General features: G+C 39.2%; 1 pseudogene; it reads right to left on the bottom strand.

The window, feature by feature from the left end:
- Positions 1 to 16,144: 16,144 nt before the first annotated feature.
- Positions 16,145 to 16,773, bottom strand: LOC103257436 (annotated as a pseudogene).
- Positions 16,774 to 27,282: the final 10,509 nt, after the last annotated feature.

The following is a 27,282-nucleotide window of genomic DNA, read 5'->3' as shown; positions in this document are numbered from 1 at the left end:
ATTAAAAAATAAAAAATAAAAAATAAAAAATAAATTCTTATCAAGAACACACAAGCTAGATCCTTCACCGGTGCAGTTCTCAATAGGGTCTCTGCTTCTATGAGAATCTAATGCCTCCACTAATCTGACAGAAGATGGAGCTTAGGTGGCAATATAAGTGATAGGGAATAGTTGTAAGTACAGAGGAAGAGTCACTCACTCACCACCAATCACCTTCTGCTGTATGGCCCAGTTTCTAAGGCCACAAACTTGCAAAAGGCTGTGATCTGGGGTTTGAGGACCCCTGTTATAAAGCCTTTTGTAATGACTGTGAACCATTACATTTAAGTTTATAAAAAACAAAAATTTACTTTAGATGCAGACAGATGACACTGTGTTTTTTCAAATTTGTGTGGCCAAAACCAAATCATATCCAATAACACAGGTCTTAGGTCTCGTACCTACCCATTGACTAAATGGAAAACATCTTGTTCTTGGTTTTTGAAACTTCATAGTAGAACTCTTTGTTGCAATGTGGACTTATATTTGTCAGTCTTCAGCATGAATGTTCTGATGGGGGAGCCACTTCCATGTATTAGAAAAAAATAAAAATTCTGTTTCTTACTAAAATAAAACAAAATGTCCCTGGCCATGTAATCTGAATTAGGATAAAAATAACTCTGGACAGCCTAAACCCCTGAGGATCAATTATCTTCAAAGTAGGGTGAAGACCAAGACTAATTTACCTAGAGAAGGCTCTGAGTTTCAGAGAAGTCATGGAGAAAGGGAACATGAGGCTGGAGGCAAATCCACCCTGCTCTGAGTGTCACAAGGGCAGGAAGTCATCACCAACTTGCTTGACTGTAAAGGGACCCTTTGAACACTTACTAAAACTCTTGGTTCCAAGTCTCCAATCTTATACTTATTGGACTATCAAAAATCACAATAATAATACTAATAATAATTAATAAAATATCATTGATATCCCAGCAAGTGTGTCCTTTTCCCAGTGTCGTAGAAGTGAAAGTTTCCCTCAAGTGTCTCATCTTCAGTTATTCCTGCAGAGATTGTGATAGAGAGAAAACTGTCTTCCTCTACATCACACTCTGAGTACTTGGGACTCTGAAATCACAGATTTAAATACTATAAACCTAACTTCAATGGACTAACTTGACCTCTTCCCTGCGCTTATTCTCTTGAGAGTGGCTACCCAATAGGTGATCACTCCCACAGTCCAAGGTGTGGCAAAGGGGCGGCTGCTGGATGACAGGATGGTATGAGGTTGTGTGTGAAATGTCTGTATATGTGTACAGGTAACCTTGTGTGATGTGGGACAGAGCAAGAGAAGAAGAAATGTCAGTGAGAGCCCAATTGTGAGCCCTGATCTGGACCTGCTGTCCCAGCAATTCTGGGTTCTGATAGAAAACCCAAAGAAGTGAAAAGTACTAAATTCAGACATGGGCCTCCAGAAATTCAACTGCAGCCAAAATGAATTAACAGGGGCACTGTTTGCATTCCTGATGGATTAATAGAAACACGAAACAAAATATATGAAAAACAGTTATTTAAGTCATTGGACATTATAAATTACAGAGATCCTAGAGAATTGGAAACTAGCATAGGGAAGATTTATAATGATCTTTCCTACATTCTAAGGAGCGTTTCCCATGCATTGTGCAGGGAGAGGAATTCCATAAGGCACCCAGTAGTATGCCTGAATTGGAGGAGAAGAGCTAGTACCCCAGAGAATCAAAAACAGAGAAAAAGAGGAGGGAGCTGTGCAGAGAGAGCCCAAGATAGATGCTGGTCTCAGTACTCAACAGAGCACTGATTCATGCATGCATGTGAGGAACCTACACAAGGTCTAAGAAAAAATACTTTTCAAAACAGAAGGATTACAAGAATATTTCTCAGTTTTCTTTTATTGTACCATGAAACATTTAGCTGGGAGATACCACTGCTTCTCCTGAAATTATTTGTTATGCAGGATGACATGGAAGGTTGTACATGTTTCTCCCTTCTGGCAGGTCAACAGGAAAAGTAATACAATTAACATTTATTTTAATTTATTAACATATTTTTTATTTTAAAATTGTGGGGTACAGTTAAGGGTTAGGTATAAAAATATGCATTGTGCAGATACCCTTGTTGATGAGGTGTGCACCACGTCCCCAGACAATATTGACTACTGTTAATCCCACCTCCCTTCCCCTCCCTGCTCCCACATAGTTTCCTGCCACTGTCAATCCTTTAATTCTTAAATATTATGATAGTTATTCAAGGTCCACTTATGAGTGAATATGTGATACTCAGATCTTTGTTTCTGTGAGAGATCACTCAATATTATAAACTCTAATTCCATCCAGGTTGCTGTGGAATTCGTGATTTTGTTCTTTTTTATGGCTGCATAATATTTTATTGTGTATATGTACCAGGTTTGCCCCCTGGAACAAAAGGAGGGAAGGAAAAGGAAAATAATGGGAGAAGGGAAGGTGAGGAGGAAGTTGGAGAGAGAGAAGAGTAAGAGGGGAAACAGACATACATATCAACTAATGAATGAAAAGAGACACAAGTCCAGAAAATAGTAAAAATCAAACATACAAACAAGATGCTCTAAAGCATACCAGTAATAACACAAAGACAGTCCAGTAAAATCATGCCTTTTGATGTGCTTTTCCCCAACACAAACAACTAGTCTAACTCCAAAAGCAAACAAAAGTGAACAAAACAAGCAGTCAAAACAATAAAATAAAAAATCAATATTAGAAACCAGACTAGCTTTGGGGTCATTCCTGAGTTTCTAAATTCTCTTCAGCTCTGATCTCTAGCCTCTCCCCTTTGTTCTCATTGCAGGCAGATAAATTTACTCAAAGCTTGGATTGGTTCCCTTGGCTTGCTGCTTGAGGAGTCTGCCACAGGACTGAGTTGTCTGTGTCTGATTTAGCATAGGGCAGGGCCTTCTGTCTCCTGTTTGGTGAGGTTACCTTAGAAACCAAGGTGGAGGCTGTTCATAGATGGGCAGGGCAATGTGGATCTCTGCCTGGAAAATGGCTGTGGTGCACAGCTCCTCTTTCACTGATCCTTTCTCGCCACCCATCCTTTCTCTCCACTCATCCAGGTCGGTGGATGATCCACTATGATGGGCTAGGGTGGTGTGTGACTGGCGTCAGGCACTGGGAATCAGTGGTACAGCTGGGCACTGCATTTGGTGTTCCGCCAGCAGCTTGGGGTGGAGGAGGGAGCCCAGAAATCCCTGGGGCAGAGTCAAGAGCAGAGAGCAGCTGTCCAGCAACTCCTTAAGATGGACCGTTTCCTTACACAACCATGGGGTCTTAGCTCCCAAGTTGGGGTTAGGCAGAGCTGGGTGGATGAGTCACTGCAGGTCTCTGCCTGGTCACAGGGTTATAGCTATTCTCTGGACCTGCTGTAGCCAGGTCGAGTTGGGGGAAGTGGAGTGCAAGACTGCTGGGCGCCTTGGCCAGAGTGGGGACCAGAGCTTCAAAGGGCGGGTGGTGGGCGGTGGCAGTGGCTTTGGGCACCATGCAGGGCATTTCAGCCAGGAATGGAGCTGGTATCTCTGAGGGGCAGGCACCTAGAGCCTCCCTGGGTGACAGCGGCTTGGGATGGGGCTGGGCGGGGACTCAGAACCCAGGATGGGGATCCAGAACTCCGAGGGTCAGCACCCTTGGTGACTTTGGGTGCTTCAGCCCATGCGGCAGCACAGGGCCCAGAAGCACAGAGCCCAGAAGCACAGGCGCTGGGGTCCTACATAGGCAGTGGCGGCATTGGGCCTGATGGAGCCCTCCAGGAGGGAATGGAGCTTGTAGTTCCAAGGGGCAGGTGTGGAGGGTCTCCATGGGCTGCCAGGGCCCAAGACAGGGAGGGAGCTGGCAGCGGCTGCATGCTGGACAGATCAGTGTAGCCAGCAAGGGAACCCAGATGTACACAAGGCGGTACTCGAGGGCCTCCACAGGAGGCAGCGGGTGGCTTGGGGCTGGGTGAGATGGTGTAACTGGGGAGGGAGCTGGGCACTCCATGTGGCCAGGGCTCTGGACCACCTGGGGTGGAACAGCAGTGGCAGAGGTGCTGTAGTAGCCAGTGGTGCATGGGACTGAGGGTCTCCAGACCTTGGACTGGTGCAACTGGTGGTGGGTGGGGGTGTGGAGGAAGGAAAGTAAGAGTCTTTATGGGAACTCAGTTTCAGAGAATTTCACAGTCCCACCTGTGCCATCTCCATCTTACCAGAACTCTACAGTTAACATTTAAAAAGGACCATGTGCTCAGTGTACTCTGGTTCTTTTCTTTGGTTACAAATGTCATGTTCCCCAAATAGAAAGAGATTTATTGTGGGTTACTGAAATGCTAACATATGGTTGAGAAACCTAAGAAATAAGCACCAAGTATCCAGAAATTCCAATTACTGCACTACTGATAACTGATGAAGGCTGTGAAAGAAACCCCTGCTGCACGAGGCTCCACATTCAGGCTGCCTGCTACAGGAAAAAGGTCTTCTCCTCTTACTATGACCCAGAAGGAAAAAGTCTCTGCCACCAGCTTCCAGAGATCTGACCTCTTGGTTAGCAGCCTCCCTGAGTTGATTACATCCATCTTTCAATCTTGCAGATTCATCTGTTTTCATGGGCACAAGGAATATTTCTGCCTCAATCCTCTTTTTGGATTTCCATAATAAATACACATCTCTTTACATTTGAGCTCTCAGCCCTTAATAATATTAACAGCAACATGATGCAACTTAATAGAATGCATATGTCTACTTTGCAAATAACAGCATGCTCACCTCTATCAAAATGTTGTTAAAAATTCAAATCTGTTCAGTTCAAACCATCTAAGAATAATTGACATTCCTGTAAGTTACATATCAGTCTGGATAGCATTTAATTTGTGGTCTAAGTCATAAATATTACCAAAAAAGCACTTTAAGTATTTTTTTAATGAAGTGGGAGTAAAGGAAAGAATATTAGTTAACATAAGTTTATGTATATATGACTCATTCAGACATTCTGAGTCAGTTTTCTCTATATTATTTACTTCTCTGACTTCCAAATAGAATCTTTATGGTAGTGACTAGAAGGGCTAATCCCCATGGCTTTGGATTTCAGGTTCCCAGATAAGACTTACACTATGCATGAGAGATTCATTCCTGTAAGTGATTTCCAGAAGTGGATGAGAGGAGGGGGGTTTAGCCAGAGGGGCTTATTTTTCTGGTATGGGCCTGGCCAGGTAACACAGTTCTGTGGATACAACAATATGGCTCACCAGCTTTCTGTGACAATCAAAGGATTTTTCTGACAATAGAAACAGAGAAGACAAGGAGATAGGAGAATGACTTCTCTCCACTATGAAACACATTTGATAACAGGACAAGTATGGAGGAATGAATGGACTATCTCCTGTGCTTCTCAACATTCAGTCTGGCCAAGAGTTTCTAAGTGGTGCTTACATACCCTCATCTCACTATATATTTCATCACCCTTTGCCTCTAGCTTTCCAAGAGTATGTGGTACTTCAGCTATGTTACCTAAAGCTTCATTCTGAAGTTTGATGACAGTTCTCTTAACTTTTGCCAGTAGAAATGACATTAAATGGGAACATTCCTAAAGTTTCCCTATGTTCCACATATTTTCTACTTCCACTTTAAATTATATAGAAGCAATCCTATTTCGCCTTGATTATCAAAATCTATAATGCCAACCAACACAGTGACATTCTTTGTTGACAATTTTTCGTCTACTGCATGTGACATAATGATCACATGATTGTCATTTCTTTCAACTTATTAGAACAATAATCATACCGAACATTTGAATGAAGAACTGCCACTTAGAAAACCACAGACCTTGGTGAATAGAAAGAGAAATTCATAATCTTCTCAGTAGATATAATAAATAGTGACAAGTCCAGCTCTCATTTCTCAGATACAAATATTCTATTTATGGGAGTAAAGTCTCACACATGTTAGTGTTTCAGAGCTCCCACTGCATCTGGTAAGACATGGGTTGGACATGACAAGGGTTTGTGTTCCAGGTTTGGATGACTAAGAAAGTAGTTTTCTCTTTAAAAGGACAGCTGCAAATGCATACATGGTAAGATTATGAGCTTTTTTTGATTTTGCTATAAATAAGCAAAAACTTACTTCTTGTGCTATAATTAAGTTACTTTGATCAATGCTATATTATGTAACAATTTATTGAGTCTGATTAAATTATTCAGCAAAACTTCATGTGATGTTTCTGGCAGAAGCAAACCTAACAGGACAGACAAACACATATACAGGAAAACAACAAATCCTTCCATGTCTGAGTGAGATCCACTGCAACCACTTGGCACCAGTTGTTATTTTGATATCTGATATATGGTACATTGTTAAGGGCTCAAGAATCATTCTTCCCGGTTTAGCTGGATGTCAAGAAGTGACAGTAGGCATGTGACACTTGTTAGATGAATTTATAATTGTGAGCCCATGCATGGACCTCCAAGATATTGGTTGATTAAAATCCCTGGGAATGTGGGGAAGGCAACTACTAACATGTTGAATTATGTTAACTTTTAAGCATCTCTACTACGAAGTGGCATTTAGATGAGAATTTGTTTGTGAAGCATTTATTATTTTTTTTATTTTATCCTGACTGATTTTCAAAGGTTTGGTTATAACTCCTTTAACCAACTTTGTCTCCAGTTTTTCAACGTGTTTCCTCTGAAGCCTGATAATCTCCAGAGAACAATAGTCAATTTTATTGATTTGATGATGTCCCTTTGCAAAGTGATCAGTGATATACCTTGGGAATGTAGACACTATTGCTATTTCCAGTCTCCCACGTGAACCTTGACAATGGCAGTGATATGACGTGGCCCAGTTCTGAGAACTCCATCTAGCATAGCACATTGTGTATATACACATAATGGGAAATTCCATCTTAAGAAGTAATTTAATTTTTAGTTTTATAAAAAATTATCTGCATTCATACTCTTTACAACTACTGAGTTCCAAAATTATTTTAAGTTGTGCACACCCTGGTGAGGGTTTTAAAAACAAAGTTTTGCTGAGATTGGTGGATCATGCCTATAATCCGAACATTTTGGGAGGCCATGGTGAGAAGATTGCCTAAATCCATGGTTTCTAGACCAGCCTAGGCAATTTGGTGAGACCTAATCTCTAAAATAAATCATTAAAAAAGCCAAGTGTGATGGCACATGCCTCTAGTTCCAACTATTTGGAAGGCTTAGTTGGGAAGATAACCTGAGCCCAGCAGGTCAAGTGTGCTGTGGCCATGAGTGTGCCACTGCACTCCAGGCTAGGCAACAGAGAGAGTTTCCAACTCAAAAACAAACAAGCAAAACAAGAACAACAACAACAAAGATTACAACAAAATCTAATAGCCAGAGAAGGTATTTTGTATATAATCCAGGAAAAGTATTTTTTGTAGAGAGTAGCTATAATCACTTTAATAGCTTTTATTTATATAATGATTTTGTTCATATGCAATTGTTGTTTTATATATGCAATCATAATTAAATGTCTTTATTTACTCATAAATATGTGAAAAAGTATTCACAGCCAACAACTTACATATTAAGTATACATGTACCTATCTTTATGCTATATACACTTGATATGAACATATTCCATAAATAAGATACATTTCAATGTTTTATTGATGCATTATTCAGTTTTTATTTTTTGTAAAATGTTGTCTTGTGCTTTTGTATACATAGACCAATAAACATTCAAATATATGCTGTTAATTTTAATAAAATGCATCTATCTATAAAGGTGTGTATATACTATATTCATAAATTTTCAAACAATAAAGATTGGTATTCAACTATTTAAATACCAATCTCAGTTTCTTAGTAGATAAATATTTATTTTCATGTTCATGAATGATTTTGTTATTTATCTGACTGATCCTGTAGTGCTGCAGGACACTAAGCTTCTCTTCAGTCTTTGGACTGCCTTTATCAGAAGACAATGCGGGACTTCCAGCAAGATGGCAACAGGACAGGTGGGACCATGAAAATCTCTGCGAAAGTGAATGTCCATAAAAACTCTCTCACCCCCCCAACCATGATGGTCCGAGGGCTGGAGGTCTTTGGTCTCATGCACTGCTCAGTTACTGTGGCTGTTACCACTGCCACAGCTGCCCTATTCTGGGTGACCCTTGGCTCCTGGCCCCATGGAGCTCTAGTCTCTCTCCCTGGCTGCAATGCACAGACCTGCCCCAAGCCACCACCGCCCTGCCCAAGGCAGCACTGGGCTCCCAGCCCTGTGGAACTCTGGGATCTCTCCCCAGCTGCACTGCCCCACCCTGCCCCAAGACAACACCCAAGGTGGACCTTGGCTCCTGCCCCATGGAGCTCTGGACTCCCTCACCTGCTACATCACCCTATACAGTCACCCTGTGATACGCAGACCTGCAATACCGGCTGTCTCACACTCTGCCTCGACCCCTGACCACGGCGGGATCAGAGAGCAACTGGAGCTCTGAGACCAGGCAAAGAATGCATTGCCCAGCCCATCTCCACACAGCTCTGCCCAGCGTCCAGTTTGGGACCTAAGAATAAATAAAGAAAAAGAGGCCCAAGCCACCCTGTGCCATGCCAGCCTGCAGCATCTGGCTGTCTTGCGCTCCACCTCCCCCACCTTGGGCCCTGTCTGCAGTAGAACCAGAGACCAGCTGGAGCCCTGAGACCAGGTAGAGACCTGCATTGCCCCACCCAGCTCCACCCAGTTCTGCCCTGCCTCCAACTTGGGATCTAAGGTAGTAGCATCAAAATGGGAGAGACAGAAGACCCTCACCCATGGTAGATTGAATACAGGTCAGAGCTGAATGGGAGATTTGACAGACAGCAAGCAGACTGAGCCCAGATCTGATTCACCATCCCTCCACAGCAGGCTTGGGGCAACTGACCTTAGCTCTGAGCAACCCTATCAGCCCACCATGAGAGCTAGAGATCAAAGCTGAAAGAACATTGAACTTAGAGGAACAATCTCAGTGTGTTGGTTTCCTTGTTTTAATTTTTTAATTTTCTTTGCCTGTTTGTTTTGCTCATCTTTATTTTCTCTTTTTTCTTTCTTCTTACTCTTATTGATGTGTTCATACCTGATTTGTTTCTGTTAGCATGCTGATTTTTTTTCTTTAGACTTCATATTTGTGTAAAAGAATAGCAATCAATAAGGAGGTTGGATAGCTTGTGTGTCTGCATGATTGTGTTTGAAGTTTTTTTTCCTTGAGTTTTTTTTTACTCTTATCTATCTTTGTGTCTCATTTCATTTGTTTTTTGATATGTGTGTCTGTTTTCCCTCTTACACATCTCTCTTTCCATCTTCCTCTTCCACCCCCTTGTTCTCCATTCTTTTCCTTTTTCTCACCACATTTTGCTTCCAGGGAGCAATCCTATACCCACACTGCATGGATAGATGGCAAGGCAGTGGGAAGTGGGTTTCAGGGTATCCATACACCTGTCAGTGGATACTGGGATCTGCAGATGGATTTTGAATTACAGCTCCCCCCTTGATTAAATATCAAAACTGCAAAAAGTATAGCCCCAAACCTACAGTCAAGCTTTGGAACTGAACAAGACTAGAGGATTCACATAAGGAAGAATAGGAGATTGAGAAAAACAGAAGTGAAACAAACCCACAATGACCAAAAAACAGAACTAAAGAAGATGGGGGGGAAAAGGAGAAAGTGGGGAGGAAAACCTACACAAATGAATAAAAAACCAAAAGAAGAATATAGGTCTCACACAGATCCCTGGGAAGTCAGGCACTGAGAAAATAGACTTTAGAACACAAACAATGAAGAGCCCCCAGAACGATGGGTCACATACTACAAAAACAGACAACAAGACATTAATAGAGAGAATAAAAAGAACTGAGGAGAGACAAGAGGAAAATAGGAAGGAGTTGATAAGTGCAAAATCAGCAGTCAATGATATTGTGATTGAAATAAATAAAAAACTAGTAAGCATGGAAAGCAGAATTAGCCAAGCAGAAGAAAGAATCTCAGAGTTTGAGGACCAAAATATAGAACTATCCCAAACTGTCCAAAACATAGAAAAGAAGGTTAAAAAGACAGAATAAAGCCTACAAGAAATGAGTGATGGACTCAAGAGACTGAACCTAAGAGTAATTGGACTTACTGATGCAGAAAGGGAGACAGAGGCCACCCTGGAACAAATATTCCATGAATTTATTCAAGAAAATTTCCCTCATCTAATCAGTAATATGAAAATGCAAACACAAGAGATTCAGAAAACCCTTGCAAGAAAACAAATGAGAAGACCAACACCCAGACACATAATAATTCACCTAAGCAAAGTAGGTATAAAAGAAAAAATCCCAAAGGCAGCAAGTGAAAAAAGGTCAGACTACCTAACGGGGAAGACCAATTAGAATAACAGCAGATTTATATACAGAAACACTTCAGGCTAGGAGAGCTTGGAAACCAATCTTCAAAGTTCTCAAGCAATCAATTCCAACCAAGAATAACTTACCCAGTCAAGCAAAGTTTCATCAGCAAGGGAGAATTAAAATCTTTCCCAGACATCCAATCCCTAAGAACACTTGCTGCCTCTAGACCATCTCTACAAGAAACACTTAAGAAAGTATTAAACATGGAAGAAAATTAAAAGAATGACAACGTTCATCACAAGAGTACAGGAAAAAGATTGAAAACACACATGAATCAACCCAAAACCCAAAAGAAAGACAACAAACAAGCAGGAACAACAACTCCATAAGAATATCATGACAGGGATAAATCTTCATATTTCAATAATTAGTCTGAATGTGAATGGATAAAATGCACCAGTGAAAAGACTAGAATGGAAAAATGAATAAAATACCATGAGGCAACAAAATATTGTCTCCAAGAGACTCATCTCAGCAGAGAAGATACGCACAGACTAAAAGCAAGAGGATTGGAAGCAAAATTTCAGACAAATAGACCACAAAAGAAAGCAGGAGTTGCAATGCTAATTTCAGACAAAACACCCTTTAAACTATCAAAAATTTAAAAAGACACAGAAGGTGACTACACAATTATAAAAGGTTCAATCCATCAACAAGAAATATCCATTCTAAACATATATGCACTCAACATAGGAGCACCAACTTTCATAAAACAGCTTCTTGGCAAACTCACAAAAAGATATTGACTCTAACACTATCATAGCTGGGGACTTTAATACCCCACTTACAACCTTAGATCATCAGAACAAAAAATCAGCAAGGAGATTTGGAACCTCAATCTGACTCATGATCAAATGGACTTAATTGATACTTACAGAACACTCCACCAGATGACCACAGAATATATATTCTACTATCACCCCATGAAATATATTCTAAGATTGATCACATCCTTGGCCATAAATCAATAATAAACAAATTCCAAAGATTCAAAATGTTTCCATGCACCATCTCATGCCACAATGGAATAAAAATAAATATCAACACCAACAAGGTTCCCCCAAAACCCACAAAAACATGGACACTAAACAGCATCATGCTGAGCAACTCCTGGATTAACATGGAGATAAAAACAGAGATTAAAAGATACCTGGAAGCAAATAAAAATGAAGAAACATCTTACTAAAATCTCTGGGATGCCATGAATGCACCAGTGAGAGAGGAATTCATATCCCCTACAAATGAACATGAAGAAAATGGAAGGATCACAAGTTAACAGCCTAACAAGCCACCTAAAGAAGCTGGAAAAGCAAGACCATCAAAACCCTAACTTCAGCAGAAGAATCCAGACCACCAAAGTAAAATCCCAAATCCGGGACATCAAAGAAAAAAAGATAATACCAAAAAATCAATTAAACAAAAACCTGGTTCGTTGAAAGTATAAACAAGATCAGTAGTCCCCTAGCCAGACTGACCAAGAAAAAGAGTAAAAACCCAAATAAACTCAGTCAGAAACACAAAAGATGAGGTCACATCTGACCCTGAAGAAATACAAAAGATTATCAGAGACTACTGTGTACACATATGGAAACAAACTTGAAACCTAAAGGAAATGGAGGACCTTTTGACATCATACAACATATCTAGGTTGAAACAAGAAGAAATTGAGACCATGAATAGACCAATAACAATCAAGGAAATTGACTATGTCATAAGAAAACTATGTACAAAAAAAAAGCCCTGAACCAAATGGCTTGCAAGCAGAATTCTACAGAACATACAAGGGGGAACTGATACCTATCTTACTGAAAGTATTCCAGGTGATTGAGAAAGATGGAGCTCTCCCCAAATCATTTTATGAAGCTAACATCACATTGATCCCCAAGTCACGTAAAGATCCTGGAAGGAAAGAGAATTATAGGCCAATATCTTTGATGAACATAGATGCTAAAATTCTCAACAAGATTCTAGCAAACCAGATTCAACAACACATTTCAGAAATCATCCACTATGACTAAGTAGCTTAATCCCTGGGATGCAAGGCTGGCTCAGCATTCTTAAGACCATAAACATAATTAAATATATCAATAGATGTAAAAAAAATAACCACATGGTTATATCATTAGATGCAGAAAAACTTTTTGATAAAATCCAGCACCTCTTTTTGATGAAAACCCTCAAACATCTAGGCATAGATGGAACATACCTCAAAATTAGAAGAGCCATCTATGAGAAACCCACAGCCAGCATACTGCTAAACAGGCAGAAATTGGAACTATTTCCCCTGAATACTGGAACAAGAAAAGGATGCCCACTTTCACCCCTTCTGATCTGATCAATATAGTTTTGGAAGCCCTAGCTAGAGCAATCAGAAAAGAGAACATGATCAGGTGTGTCCAAAAGAAAAAGAGGAACTCAAGTTATCTCTCTTTGCAGGTGGCATGATTGTATACCTTGAAAACCCAAGAGAATCTGTCAAAAACTTCCTTGCATTGATAAAGGACTTTGTCAAAGCAAAGTCTCAGGGTATAAAATAAAGTGCAAAAGATAATTGCATTTCTATACATCAATAATAAACAAACAGAAAAACAAATAAAAACCACAATTCCATTCAAAATAGCCACAAGAAAATGAAATACCTTGGCATCTTCCTAACCAGCAATGTGAAAGACCTTTGCAATGAAAACTATAAAACACTGCTAAAAAAAATCAAAGATGACAAAAACAAGTGGAAAATATCCCATGTTCATGGATTGGAAGAAGCAATATTGTTACGATGTCCATTCTACCTAAGGAATCTACATATTGAAAGGAATACCCATCAAATTACTGGCAACAGTCTCCTCAGACCTAGAAAAAATAATACAGGAATTCATATGGAAACATAAACGACCAAGAATACCGAAAACTATCCTCAGCAAATAACACAGAGCAGGAGGTATCACACTCCAAAACTTTAAACTTTATTATGAAGTGACAATAATCAAAACAGACTGGTATTGGTTCAAGAACAGACATATAGACCAATGGAACAAGATAGAGATTCCAGAAGCAAAACTTCAATTTCTCAAACAACTACTGGGAAGAGGAGAGCCCATTCAGTAAATGGTGCTGTAAAAACTGGCTGACCACCCGCAGAAGATTGAAACAGGACCCCTACCTATCCCCATTAACAAATATCTACTTCAAAAGAATCAGAGACTTAAGTGTAAAACCTCAAACTATAAGAACCTTAGAAAATGCAGGAGACATTCTTATGGAAGTTGGAACTGGCCTCCAATTCCTGATCAAAAGCCGAAGTGCCCATGCCATAAGAGATAAGATAGACAAGTGGAGCCTCATCAAACTGACAAGTTCCTGAAAAGTCAAAGAGAGCAGAAAGACAGCCCACAAACTGGGAAAACTATATTTGCCAACTCCATGTCTGACAAAGGCCTAACATCAAGGATCTGCAAGGAACTCATATGTGATAAAAAGAAAACAAACAAACAAACAAAAAAACCCAACCCCATTATAAAGTGGGCAAAAGATATTAATAGACACTTCTCAAAGGAAGACATATGAGCAGCCAACAGATACATGAAAAAATGTTCAGCCTCACTAGTCATCAACGAGTTGCAAATTAAAACTGCACTGATATCCCACCTAACTCCAGTCAGAATGGCCATCATCAATAACTTAAAGAATAACAGATGCTGGAGAGGATATGGCAAAAAGGGAACACTTTTACACTGTTGTGGGAGTGTAAACTAGTATATCCTCTGTGGAAATCAGTTTGGCAATTCCTAAAAGTTCTAAAAATTGATCCTGCCTTCCCCCTACTGGGAATACACCCGGAAGAACTCAGGTCACTCTCTAAAAAATATACCTGTGCACATATGTTTATCGCAGCATTGTTCACAATAGCAAGAACATGGAACCAACTTTGCTGGCCATCAAAAGAGGACAGGATAAAAAATGTGGTACATATACACAATGGAATATTACACAACCATAAAGACCAAAGTCATGAACTTCACAGCAATCTGAATGGAATTGGAGCTTATAATACTGCGTGATCTTTCACAGAAACAAAGATATGAGTACCACATATTCTCACTCATAAGTGGACCTTGAACAACTACCATAATACTGTAAGAAAATGATTGACAGTAGAGGGAAATTATGGGGGTGGGATTAACAGTAGTCGATATCTGCCTGGCAAAGAGGGGACACACTTAATCAACAAGGGTACCTACACAATGAATATTTGTATTCCTAACCCTGAATTGTACCCTATAGTTTTAAAATAAAACAAGAAGACAAGGCTGAAGGGCTATGACTCCCCCGGCACTATATTTTAATGTCGGATTGCAGGAGTAAAAAACCTCTCCAAAGCAAGATAAGTGGTGAAACCTCTTCAAAGAGAACTGTGTGCTGAATTTAAGTTCAGAAATGTCTGAAGTGGGTTTATACACTTTTAATTTATTCTTGCACTTTGGTAGGTACTAAAGTTTCTTAAAAACTTTTACACTATTTACACATCAAATAATCTGATGAACAGATAGTTATATTTATCAACCTTTACAATCTTCACAATGCTTGCAACTGTAATGTTGCATTGACTAGATAATACATCTGAGTGTATTTTGAACATATGGTTTTCATTGGCATTTTCTTCAATAGCCTCCATCAGAAAAAAATAATCTCTTTAGCTGAATAATAAAAAAGAAGCCTAAAACATACTTTCTTAAACATCTGATCACCTGTTACTTTGTTAAATGAAGATTCTCATTCAGTAACTGGAGTGTGGATTTGCTATTTAGCTCATGTGTCATTACCAACTGATCATGCTGCTGGCTTCTGCATAAATTTGGAGTAACAAGGGCCTTTCATATTGAAGAAAAATGTTAGGTTTTCCTGTTGTTGTTGTCTTGCTTCTTGTCAAGAAAGATTTTTCATTTCATTGTCAAATGATATATGTTTCATAGAATTTTTTTATTTTGTTCAACTATGACTTAGTGAAGTTTTCTTGCTTCAATGCAGACTTGATGGTAATCCCTAAAAGTACATTCAAGTGTTTCCAAGGGTCATCACTAGCTTACAATTTGGTATAAATATTGACCACATTGAACTGTCAGCTGTCAATTCCTCATCATCTCCATCACTTCTGTAAACACATTTTTCCAAACCCATTTAAGCTTTCTGGTTTTCTGGAGAGTCATTCAGTGAGGGATCTCCCATAAGACTTGATAGTCAAGAGGGTGATTCAAGGATCATTGATACCTGCTGACAGACATGTGGACTGAGGTGATGACTGGAGAGCTACCTGAAGAGGTGCAGCCTTAAATGAGAGCATCAGCATTCCCATCTTTGGCTTCCTAGACAGGTGTGAGAACCACATGGTTAGACTAGACTCTGTATACCTTCAAAGGTGGTTTCACTCTGTTTCTGAAAGATCAGAGAATCCCCAGCCTCTAGTGTCTGCTTCCCTGAATGACATACCCAGGGCTTTGAAGGCTGTGGTTTAAACTATAATTATCTGAATGGAAAGAATTCCTGATTGGGGGAAAAAAAAACTAGAGTGGTTTCCCATTTGCTCTATGAATATCAATTCTCTTAATACAGACTCTTCAAATGGGCTGACTTTTTCCCTTTATGAAATCAGTGGAGATAATGTCATGTCTGTGCTGTCTTGGCAGATGAAAAGTAAAGAAAGAGGGTTCTAAGGAGCCTTCATGACCCCCTCTGTCAAAATCTTACAATGGCATTCAAAACCTGGGAAAGTCTGAGAAACACTCTAAAGAGATAGAGACCTCTCAGAATACAGAAGCAACTGGGAGAGCTCAGTCTCACACATCTGTTTCCCTGGGTGGTTTTTGTTATGACTTGTAGCACTGTGGAAGGATAACTGTCATACTGTAGACAGAAATAAATTGCAGCATCTTCAGGCTGAAGGCTACTGATAGTGAGAGTGTAATCTGTCCCAGATCCACTGCCACTGAACCTTGATGGAACCCCAGAATGTAAACTGGAAGCATAATAGATCAGGCGCGTAGGGGGGTTCCCTGGTTTCTGCTGATACCAGTTTAAAATACTTGCTAATACCCTGACTCGCCTGACAAGTGATAGTGACTCTGTCTCCTAGAGATGCAGAGAGGAAGGATGGAGACTGGGTCATCTGGATGTCACAACTGACACCTAAAATAGGAAACATAAAAAACAAATATAAACCCAATTAATCAAGTTATAAGAGTACTTTCCTGACTGGCCATATAGTACTTCTTTACTGGCTGAGTCAATTCTTAGTGCTCTTCTTCCTTACCTAGGAGCCAGAGCAGCAAGAGCCCCAGGAGCTGAGTGGGGCCCGTCATGTTCATGCTGTGTCCTGCCTGGGACTGACTCTTGCACTGGCTGTGACCAGTCCATTAATAAGTCTTCAGGGCAGGGGCTGTGCTCTCTGGAACATGCAAATCAGCAGTGAAAGTGGTAGGCTGAGCACAGCTGCAGGGCTGACTCCTCTCAGTAACTCAGTACAGGTGCATTGTCCCCTTGTGTCTCTACTCAGAGCAGGGCAACATGCTTGCAGAGAATATTTTTCTACTTAGAAGACCAATTGTCACAAAATTCTATTAGAGGACAATTTTCAAAATGTAAAATACCCCTAATGATAAATAGTATAAAGTATTTTTTTAGTTGTGTTGGGATTGCATAGGGGAGTTTCTTTGTTTTCAGGAAATGCATAATTAAGCCTTAGAGAGTGCTGGCATGTTTTCTAGTTACTCTGAAAGGCATAAGGTGAGGGCAAAAATCTTTATGTGACTATTCATACTACTGTGAATGTAAAACTGTTTCCTTTTTTTAAATGGAGAAACAAAGTACTCAGAAGCATGTTTATTATATTCAAAAGTTGTTTATAATGACCTTAAACATTTGTTATTATCAGTATAAGGTCAAGCAATTCAATGAAGATGCACAAAAATGATACATGTTTTTTCAATGTTTGTCCCTCACAGACCCATCATTAACCAGAGTTACAGTTTTCTTTGTAACCAGGGAATACATGGGTTGCACCTTATTCTTTATTTGGAGACCCCATTGTCTGTCCCCTATTCTTCAATTGGGTGTTTTTATTTCTCACAGTTCATCAGCCAGAAGGGCTCACTAGTAATGCTAGATCAACACAACAAATATCTGCTTCTTCCTTGAGCTTAGGAACCTGAATTGGGATGAACTTAAAATTCTGAAGCAATTTTGTCCCTAGTGATCAATTGTCTCTAAAGAGTGAATACCAAGGTCACATCCCCTGGGTAATTCTTTGAGATGTACTCCCTTCCAACAAGTTCATGGAGCCCCAGGTTTATATCCCATGGAGGCTGGCTTTCTGAAGAGCTGGTGAGGGGGAAGCCCAGGAGAAAGGCCCCATCAGAGAATCCTCTCCCCTAAGTGAGGGCTGCTGCTTCTCAATTTATAACTTGCTTCTCAAGTTACCCTTAACTTCACTTTCCTCTTTTCCTCTTTAGCAGCAGGAATATTATTCTAACCCAGATTCCATCTTCCCTCTCTGCATCTTAAGGAGAGGAAATATCTATCTCCTAAGTCATTATTCAAGTAATGACTTATTACTTGAATAATGACTTATCAGGAGATAGATACTTATTATTCAAGGAGAAATCTCTTGAATTCAGACTAATCGTAGACACAGATTTAAACCTCTATACCTCACATCTCACATTTTGCCCAGGAAATCCCAGGCTGGTACAGAAGCAGGGGAAGTAGAAGCAACTTCATTAGCCTCAGTGCATTGCTTCCCAGGGTCTCTAGAGATAATTACAAATGCGAATCTATGGGTGGCCAGACCATAGGAGTGCAGCCCATTCACAAAATTCCTCTGGTCATCATGAACCTGAATTTTAAAGACATTTGCTTGGCTCTTGCCTTCCAGGATCCAATTCTAGAAAGAGACAGCTCCAGGTTGACATTCTACACCTTTTTTCTGTATGGATGAAATCATACAGATTCCTATCTAAACCCCTTTGCTGCACTTTTCCTGGCTTCCTATTGTGTTAACTGCCCCTGATTGCTTTCTCTGAAGCTTGGAAGGCAGTTCTACCTGCACATGTGGCAGAACATAGGGACTGAAATGAGTGTCTTCTGTGACAGCTTTCAATTAGTGAGGACAGGAGAGGTGAATACATATCCTACCTTCCTTATCTCTCACGCGGAATAGCTCAGAGGATTTTTGTTTTAATTTTTTATTATTTTAAATAAGTGGGGTATAATTCAGTGTAAGTATACAAATGTTCATTATGCAGGTACCCTTGTTAATGATCTGTGCCCCTGCTCTCCAGGCAGATTCCCACTAAAGCCAATCCTGCTGCCACCATCCCCCTGGCAGTTTCCTGCTACTACCAAAAATTTTCTCATAGTTTTACAATTATTGTTCAAGGTCCACTTATGAGTGAGAACATGTGATACTCGGTTCTTTGTTTCTGTGATTCATCACTCAGTATTATAGATTCTAAATCCTTTCAGGTTACTGTGAAGCTCATGATTTTGTCCTTCTGTACGGCTCTGTAATAGTCCATCATGTATAAGTACTACTTTTTAAAAAATCCAGTCCTCTTTTGTTCTTGCTATTGTAAACAATGCTGCAATGAACATTCGTGTGCAGATATATTTTTCAAAGAGTGATTTGAATTCTTTCCAGATATATTCCCGGTAGAGAAAATGCAGGGTCATATGGGAGGCCCGTTTTTAGGTCTTTTAGGAATCGACACACTGTTTTCCACAGTGGCTGTACTACTTTACATACCCATGAACAGTGTAAAAGTGTTTCCTTTTCACCACATCTTCCCAAGCATCTGTTGTTTTTTTTCATTATTGATGATGGCCATCCTGACTAGAGTCAGGTGGTATCTCAGTGTAGTTTTAACTTACATTTCTTTGATGACTAGTGAGACTGAGCATTTTTCATGTATCTATTGGCTGCTCATATGTCTTCTTTTGAGAAGTGTCTATTCATATCTTTTGTCCACTTTGTAACGGGGCTTTTTTTTTTGGCACATTTAAGTTCCTTGTAGATCCTAGATGTTAGACCTTTATCAGACATACAGTCGGAAAATATTTTTTTCCCAGTCTGTGAACTGTCTCCCTGCTCTCTTGATGGTTTCTTTGGCTTTTCAGAAACTTGTCAGTTTGATGAGGTCCCACTTGTCTATTTTATCTCTTATGCCATGGGCCCTTTGGGTTTTGATAGAATTGGTTGCCAGTTCCAACTTCCATAAGGGTGTCTCTTGCATTTTCTAAGGTTCTTATAGTTTGAGGTTTTACGTTTAGGTCATTGATCTATTATAGTTGATTTTTGTGAATGGTGATATGTAGGAGTCTTTAATTTTCTGTATATGGTCAGTCACTTTTGCCAGCAACATTTACTGAATACGTTCTCTCTCCCTGGTGGCTGGTGGTGGAGGATTTGTCGAAGATGAGTTGGTTGAGAAATTGAGGTTCTGCTTCTGGAATTTCTGTCTTGTTTCATTGGTTTACATGCCTGTTCTCATACCAATACCAGGCTGGTTTGATTACTGTAGCTTTATAATGGAGTTTAATGTCTAGAAGTGTGACACTTCCCACATTATTATTATATTATTAGTATTATTATTATTACTGAGGATTGTTTTGGCAATTTGTGGTCATTGATGTTTCCATATGAATTCTTGTATTATCATTTCCAGGTGTGAGAAGAATCTTGCTGGTAATTTAATGGATATTGTGTTAAATCTATAGATTGCCTTGGGTAGGATAGACATCTTAACAATGTTGATTCTTCCAATCAATGAGCATAAAATATTATTCCATTTGTTGGCTTCATATTTGATTTCTTTGAGCAGTGCTTTGTAGTTCTTGTTGTAAAGGTCTTTCACGTCTCTGATTAGGAAAATGCCAAGGTATTTGATTTCTACTGTGGCTATTGTGAATGAGATGGTGGCTTTTACTTAGGTTTCAGTTTGTTTATTGCTGGTGTATAAAAATGTGACTGAGCTGGGCTCGGTGGCTCAGCCTGTAATCCCGCACCTTGGGAGGCTGAGGTGAGTGGATTGTCTGAGGCCGTGGGTTCGAGACCAGCATGGGCAACTTGGTGAGACCTCATCTCTACAATAAATCAAAAAAATTAGCCCGGTGTGGTAGTGCACGCCTGAAGTTCCAGTAACTTGGAAGGCTGAAGCAGAAGGATCGCCAGAGCCCAGCAGGCCGAGGCTGCGGTGGCCGGGAGTGGCTACTGCACTCCAGTCTGGGCGACAGAGTGAAATTCCAACTAAAAGAAAAAAAGTGACTGTTTTTGCAAATTGATTTTACACCTGAGACTTTGCCAAAGTTCTTTATCAATGCAAGGAGGTTTTTTACAGATTCTCTTGCGTTCAGAGTATGGAAATGCATCACCTGCAAAGGGGGATAACAACTTCCTCTTTTCTTATGAGGATACCCCATTTTCCTTCTCTTGTCTGATTACTTTAGCTAGGACTTCCAAAACTATGTTGAAAAGGAGGACTGAGTTACTTTTTTGTCTTATTCCAGTTATCAGGGGAAATGATTCCAATATCTTTCTTTTTAGCACCATGCTGACTGTGTTTCTTATAGAAAGCTCTTACTTTCTATAAGAGAGATATGAAGTCCCTCTTACTATTTTGAGGTATGTTCCATCTATGTCTAGATGTTGAAGGGTTTTTATCAAGAAGGGGTGTTGGATTTTATCAAAAGCTTTTTCTGAATCTAATGATATAATCGTGTGGTTTTTGTTTTTATGTCTGTTGATGTATTTAAGTAAATTTATGGTCTTATAAATGTTTAACCAGGTCTGAAACCTTGGGATAAAGCCTAATTGGTCATAGTGGATGATTTTTGAAATATGTTGTTGAATCTGGTTTCTCAGGATCTTGTTGAGAATTTTAGCATCTATGTAAATCAAGGATATTGGCCTGTAGTTCTCTTTCTTTATTGGATCTTTACCCGGGTTAGGTATCAATGTGATGTTTGCTTCATAAAATGACTTGAGGAGTTCCATCTTTCCCAATTGCTTGGAATACTTTCAATAGAATTGGTATCATTTTTTCCTTGAATATTTTGTAGAATTTTGCTGGAAAGCCATCTGGTCTAGGACTTGTTTTCAGTACTTAGTTTTATCATGACATAGTTAATTTTCTGGATTGTTATTGATCTATGTAGGGTCTTGATTTCTTCATGTTTCAACCTGGATAGGTTGTGTGATTTCAGAAAGTCCTCCATTTCCTTTTGGTTTTCAAGTGTGTTTCCATACAAGTGTGCATAGTAGTCTCTGATAATCCTTTGTATTTTTTCAGGGTCGGTTGTAACTAGATCTTTTATATTTCCGATTGAGTTTATTTGGACTTTTAGTCTTTTTCTTGGTCAGTCTAGCTAAGGGAGCATCAATCTTGCTTATACCTTCATAGAGCCAGTTGTTCTTTCATTGACTTTTTGTATTATCTTTTTTGTCTTCTATGTCCTGAATTTTGGCTTTTATTTTGGTGATCTGGATTCTGAAGTTAGGATTTTGGTGGTCTTTCTTTTCCAGGTTCCTTAGGTGGTTTGTTAGGCTGTTAACTTGTGATCTTTCACTTTTCTTTATGTGTGTTCATAGAGATATGAAGTCCCTCTTAGTACTGACTTCATGGCATTCTGCAGGTTTTGGTAAGATGTTTCTTCATTTTTATTTGTTTCTAGGAATCTTTTAATTTCTCTTTTGATTTCCACGTTGATCCAGGAGTTGCTTACCATCATGCTGTTTAGTGTCCATGTCTTTGTTGGTTTGGGAAAAATTTTGCTGTTGTTGATATTTATTTCTATTCCACTGTGGTATTAGGTGCATGGCAGGATTTCAATCTTGTGAAATCTGTTCATATTTGATTTATGGCCAAGGATGTGATTGATCTTAGACTACATTCCATGTGGTGATGAGTAGAATGTACGTTCCATGGTCGTTGGGTGTAGTGTTCTGTAGGTATCAGTTAAGTCTTTTTGGTTAAGCATCACATTGAGGTTCCTAATCTCCTCATTAATTTTTTGTTTTGATGATCTGTCTAGGGTTATGAGTGAAATATTTATGTCCCCAGGAATAATAGTGTTAGAATCAATATAATTTTAAACTTTGCCTAGAAGCTGCTTTATGAAAGTTGGTACTGCTATGTTGGCTGCATATATGTTTAGAATAGATATTTTTAGTTGATGAATTGAACCTTTTATCATTATGTAGTGACCTTCTGTATCTTTTTAAATTTTTGATAGGGTATTTTGTCTCATATCAAGATCATGACTCCTGCTTTCTTTTGTGTTACATTCACCTGAAATTGTGTTTTCCATTCTCTTACTTTGTCTGTGTGTCCTTATTGGTGAGATTAGTCTCTTGGAAACTATATAATGTTGCCTCATTGTATTGCATCCATTTTACCATTCTATGTCTTTTCAGTGGCGCATTAAGTCCATTCACATTCAGGTTAATTATTGAAATATGAGAATTTATCCCTGCCATGAGGTTCTTATAGAGTTTGTTTGTTGTGGCTGTTTGTTGCCTTTCTTTTTATTTTGAGATTGATTCATGTGTGTTTTCAATCATTTTCCTGCATTCCTGTGAGGGGCATTGTTTTTCTTCTTATTTTTCTTTCTCCTTTCTTCTGTGTTTAATACTTTCTTAAGAGTTTCTTGTAGAGCTGCTCTGGAGGCAACGTGAGCTTTTAGGGATTGAATATTTAGAAGTGATTTTAATTCCCCATCACTGATAAAGATTAATTTAGCTGGGTAGGTAAATTAATCACTGATAAAGATTAATTTAGCTGGGTAGGTAATTATTGGTTGAAATTGCTTATCTTTGAGGAGTTTAAAGATTGGACAGCAAGTTCTCCTAGCTTGAAATGTTTCTGTAGATAAGTCTGCTGCTATTCTGATTGGTCCTCCCAGTAGGTAGACAATCTTTTCTCTCGGGCTGCCTTTAGAATATTTTTTTACACTTACTTTGTGTAGACAAATTACTCTGTATCTAGTTGTTGGTCTTCTTATTTGTTTTCTTGCAGGGTTTCTCTGAATCTCTTGTGTTTGAATGGTCATGTCACCAATGAGAAGAGGAAAGTTTTTTTGGATAATTTCATGGAATGATTGTTCCAGGGTGACCTCTGTCTCTTTTTCCACCTTAGGAAGTCCAATTAATCTTAGATTCAGTTTCTTGAAATAATTGCTCATCTCTTGAAGGTCTCTTTCTGTCTTTTTAATCTTCTTTTCTATGTTTTTGACAGTTTGGATTAGTTCCATATTTTGGTCCTCAAACTCTGAGTGAGATTCTTTCTTTGCTTGGCTAATTCTGCTTTCCATGCTTATCAGTTTGTTATTTACTTTATTCACTATATTCCATCTTGCTGTTATCTCAATTATCATTTCCTTCATTATATCCCCTTGTCTCTCCTCAGTTCTATTTATTCTCTCTATCAGTGTCTTGATATCTGGATTTGTGATTTGAGATCAGTCATTCCAGAGGCTCTTCATTGTTTGTGTTCTGAAGTCTATATTCTTAGTGTCTGACCTCACAGGGCTCTGTGTGAGACCCATATTCTTTTTTAGATTTTTCTTCACTTGTGTAGAGTTTCCTCCTCTCCCCACATCCTTTTTTACCTCTTTTAATTCTGTTGTTCAGGGATGGAAGGGCAGTTTTACTTCGATTTTCTTAAACTCGTATCTTCCTTAGGTGGGTCCTCTGTCTTTGTTCAATTTTGAAACTGGACTGTGGTTTGGGGTGCTGTACTTTTTTGCAGTTTTGAGAGTTAATTGAGGGGGGAGTTGCAACTCAGAAACTATTTTCAGATCCCAGGTTCTGCTGAGAGGTGTGTGGGTCCCCTGGAACATAGTTCCCACTGCCATACAACCTGTTTGTGCAGTGGGGGTATAGGTTTGCTCCCTGAAAGCAAAATGAGGTAAGACAAGCAAAATAATGGATAAAAGGAAAGCAGAGGATGAGAGGACAGTGAAGATAGAGAAAGATAAGAGGAAAGACAGGCATATTAACTAACAAATGAAAAGATACACAAGGAAAGACAGAAAAGATCTAAAAAACTGAAACATACAATCATAGAAATACACAAACTGACAAAACAACCCTGTTGAAGTATTCTCCCTCAATAATACCCATACACAATCAGGAGGTATAAAAAAGCAATAAAATAACAGAAACAAAGCAAATATGAGAACATAATCAAAAACAGAAAGAAAAAAACCAAGACAGAAAACAAACAAACAGAAAAAAAGAAGAGCAAAACAAACAAGCAGAGCATCACAAAAGCAAAACTGGCTCTCAGGTGCTTCCAGTAAGTCCAACTTCAACTCAGATCTCCAGTTCCTCCCCTCTGCTCTCAACACAGGTCAGTAAGTTTGCTCTCAGTATGGGTGAGACTCCCTGTGGACTATGGTGAGAGGAGGGTGAATCAGATCTGGACTAAACCCACAAGTCTCTCACTAATGTCTGTTTCTGATCCAGCATGGGGAAGGGGTCCCTGTCTCTCCTGAATTTGAAGAAATTACCTCTAGTTAACTGAAATAAAATGTTACACTTTAACATTTTCATAGATTGATCTTATATTCTGTTAATGACCTAACAAAGGTAACTCCATTGTATAATGATTCTTCTTCCTTGTCTCTATGTAACTACCTTAAACCTTATCTTAACAGCAGAACTCCAGGGACTTTCTGGGCAATGGCTATACCTAGGGCATGAAATTAATCAAGGTTCCAAGTTGGAGGCTGGGTGGAGCTGGGCGGGGCAATACAATCTCTGCCTGATCTGGAGACAGAAAAAAATGGCTCTGGTTGGCATTTCCTCACCAGTGGTGATGGTCCTCTCCATCTCTCCCAATATTCTCTCTCCATTGATGGGATCTTGGGTTCCAGATGCTTTTCTGTTCACATGGGCTTGAGCTCCACTTATCCTGTATGTTGGGCACCAGGTGATGAGAATCAGCTGTTATTCCATGGGCTTTTCTCAGGGTCTCCTGAAAACAGTAGACAATCCTGCACTCCACAGCTCCAATCTCAGGGTGGTGGGGGGTTGCAGTCACCTCCAAAGGGGAGTCCAATGTGTGTAAACCCAAGTATCTCTTTAGATAAACTCACCCACTGGCACACACACACTCATGCTGAGAGTCTTTATGGACACTTGCTATTGCAGAGACTCATAGTCCAATCTGTCCTGTTGCCATCTTGTCAGAATCTTCAGAGTCCTTTAAAAAATGTATCCACATGGGCTTGAGCTCCACTTATCCTCTTTGATAGTTGTTGTTGTGGGCTTTTCACTGTTCATTTCCTCCCATTGAAACTTTCATCTTTCCTTCTTATGGTTAATTGCAGCTTGTAAATATACTGCCTACATGGGAATCCTTGTCAAAATCCCCAACACTTACAATAGTGAGTAAGGAGGATCATAGTCAAAGATGAAATAAGACAATGGAAAGTGATGCTGAATTGATAGAAGAAGGGACTATGGAACCAGGAAAGTGGGGGAATCTTGAAAATGAAAGAGCAAGTGAAATAAGCTAAATCAGTTAATAAAATCAAATTGCTAACAAAGTAATAATATTAACCAGCTTACTCCATTTTGTTTAAAACGTTCATCTTGTTACCCACCTGTCCTAAGAGTCAATGCCTATGTGTGATTACAGTAACGTTCCCATGATCACAGAACCCCAGCTTTGTCTCCTTTGGGCAGGTTATGCTGACCATTGCCTGCTGACCGTTACAGAATTCCTCCTCCATAAGTTCCATGTAATTGTATGCTTTGTTAACAGAAATAAAATGTTATGCTTTAACACTTTCATAGTTTGTTCTTATATTATGTTAATGACCTAACCAAGGTAACTAACTCCATTGTATAATGATTCTTCTTCCCTGTCTCTATGTAACTACCTTAAATCATATCTTAATGGCAGAACTCCAGGGACTTTCTGGGCACTGGCTATACCTAGAGCATGAAATTAATCAAAGCTCCCTAACAATTGAAGTTCCCATTTTGGTTGCCAAGTTGTTAGTTAATAGTTGCTATGGTCACTAAACTGCTATGTAACCAATACTGCAAATTTTACTTATAAAAGCTTGTCACAAACTGCACCAATTTGCAAAGAGTTTTTCTGGTGTTTCCCTACTCTTGACCTGCACATTTAATAAATTCATAATTAATCAAATTCAACCTGTTGGTGTAGCTTCTTCTTGCTTACTTGGTCATAACACAAGGAATTGAATTCTCTCCCCTGAATCCTCCAAAAGAAATACAGCTCAAATAAGTCCTTGATATTGGCTAAGCTAGAATTCATACCTCCAAAACCGTAAGGTTAAGGTAATTTGTTATAGCTGCAATAGGAAACAAATACAGGGATATAAAAAGTATTTTCTTTCCCTTAATGTGTGGTTCTCCATTATTCTCCCAAACATTTCCATCATGTTATCCTTTGCTGTCAATTTTTTGCATAAGACACAGAATATTTTACTGTGAAGAGAGATAGCACCGCAATTCTTAGATTAAAAATATCTTGGGTAAATCTCTTAATTTGCTCTTGTGCTATCTGCATACCTAAAAGCCTAAGGGTCTCAGAGTATGGGTAGGTAGTCATTTTGCTTATCTGTTTGTATTTTTATATTAGAAAAACAAATTTGATTTGCATGAACACAATGAGAAGGAGGAACAGTCAGCCAGATTTGAAAGGACAAAAATGATAAAGATGGGTCAGGGAAATACAAGCTGTACCTTGTCATCAAATCTGAAATTAAATAACTTAATTTTTGCAATGTCTTTGAGAGAGCAGTTTCAGTCGACTAAGAAAAGGATATCTATAGGTATCTAGGGG

This window comes from Carlito syrichta, unplaced genomic scaffold (assembly GCF_000164805.1).
Source record: "Carlito syrichta isolate Samal-C Ts95f unplaced genomic scaffold, Tarsius_syrichta-2.0.1 Scaffold301729, whole genome shotgun sequence".
In the NCBI taxonomy this organism is placed as follows: Eukaryota; Metazoa; Chordata; class Mammalia; order Primates; family Tarsiidae; genus Carlito; species Carlito syrichta.
Note: the sequence above shows the minus strand (reverse complement) of the source record. Positions and strands in the feature narration are given on the sequence as shown.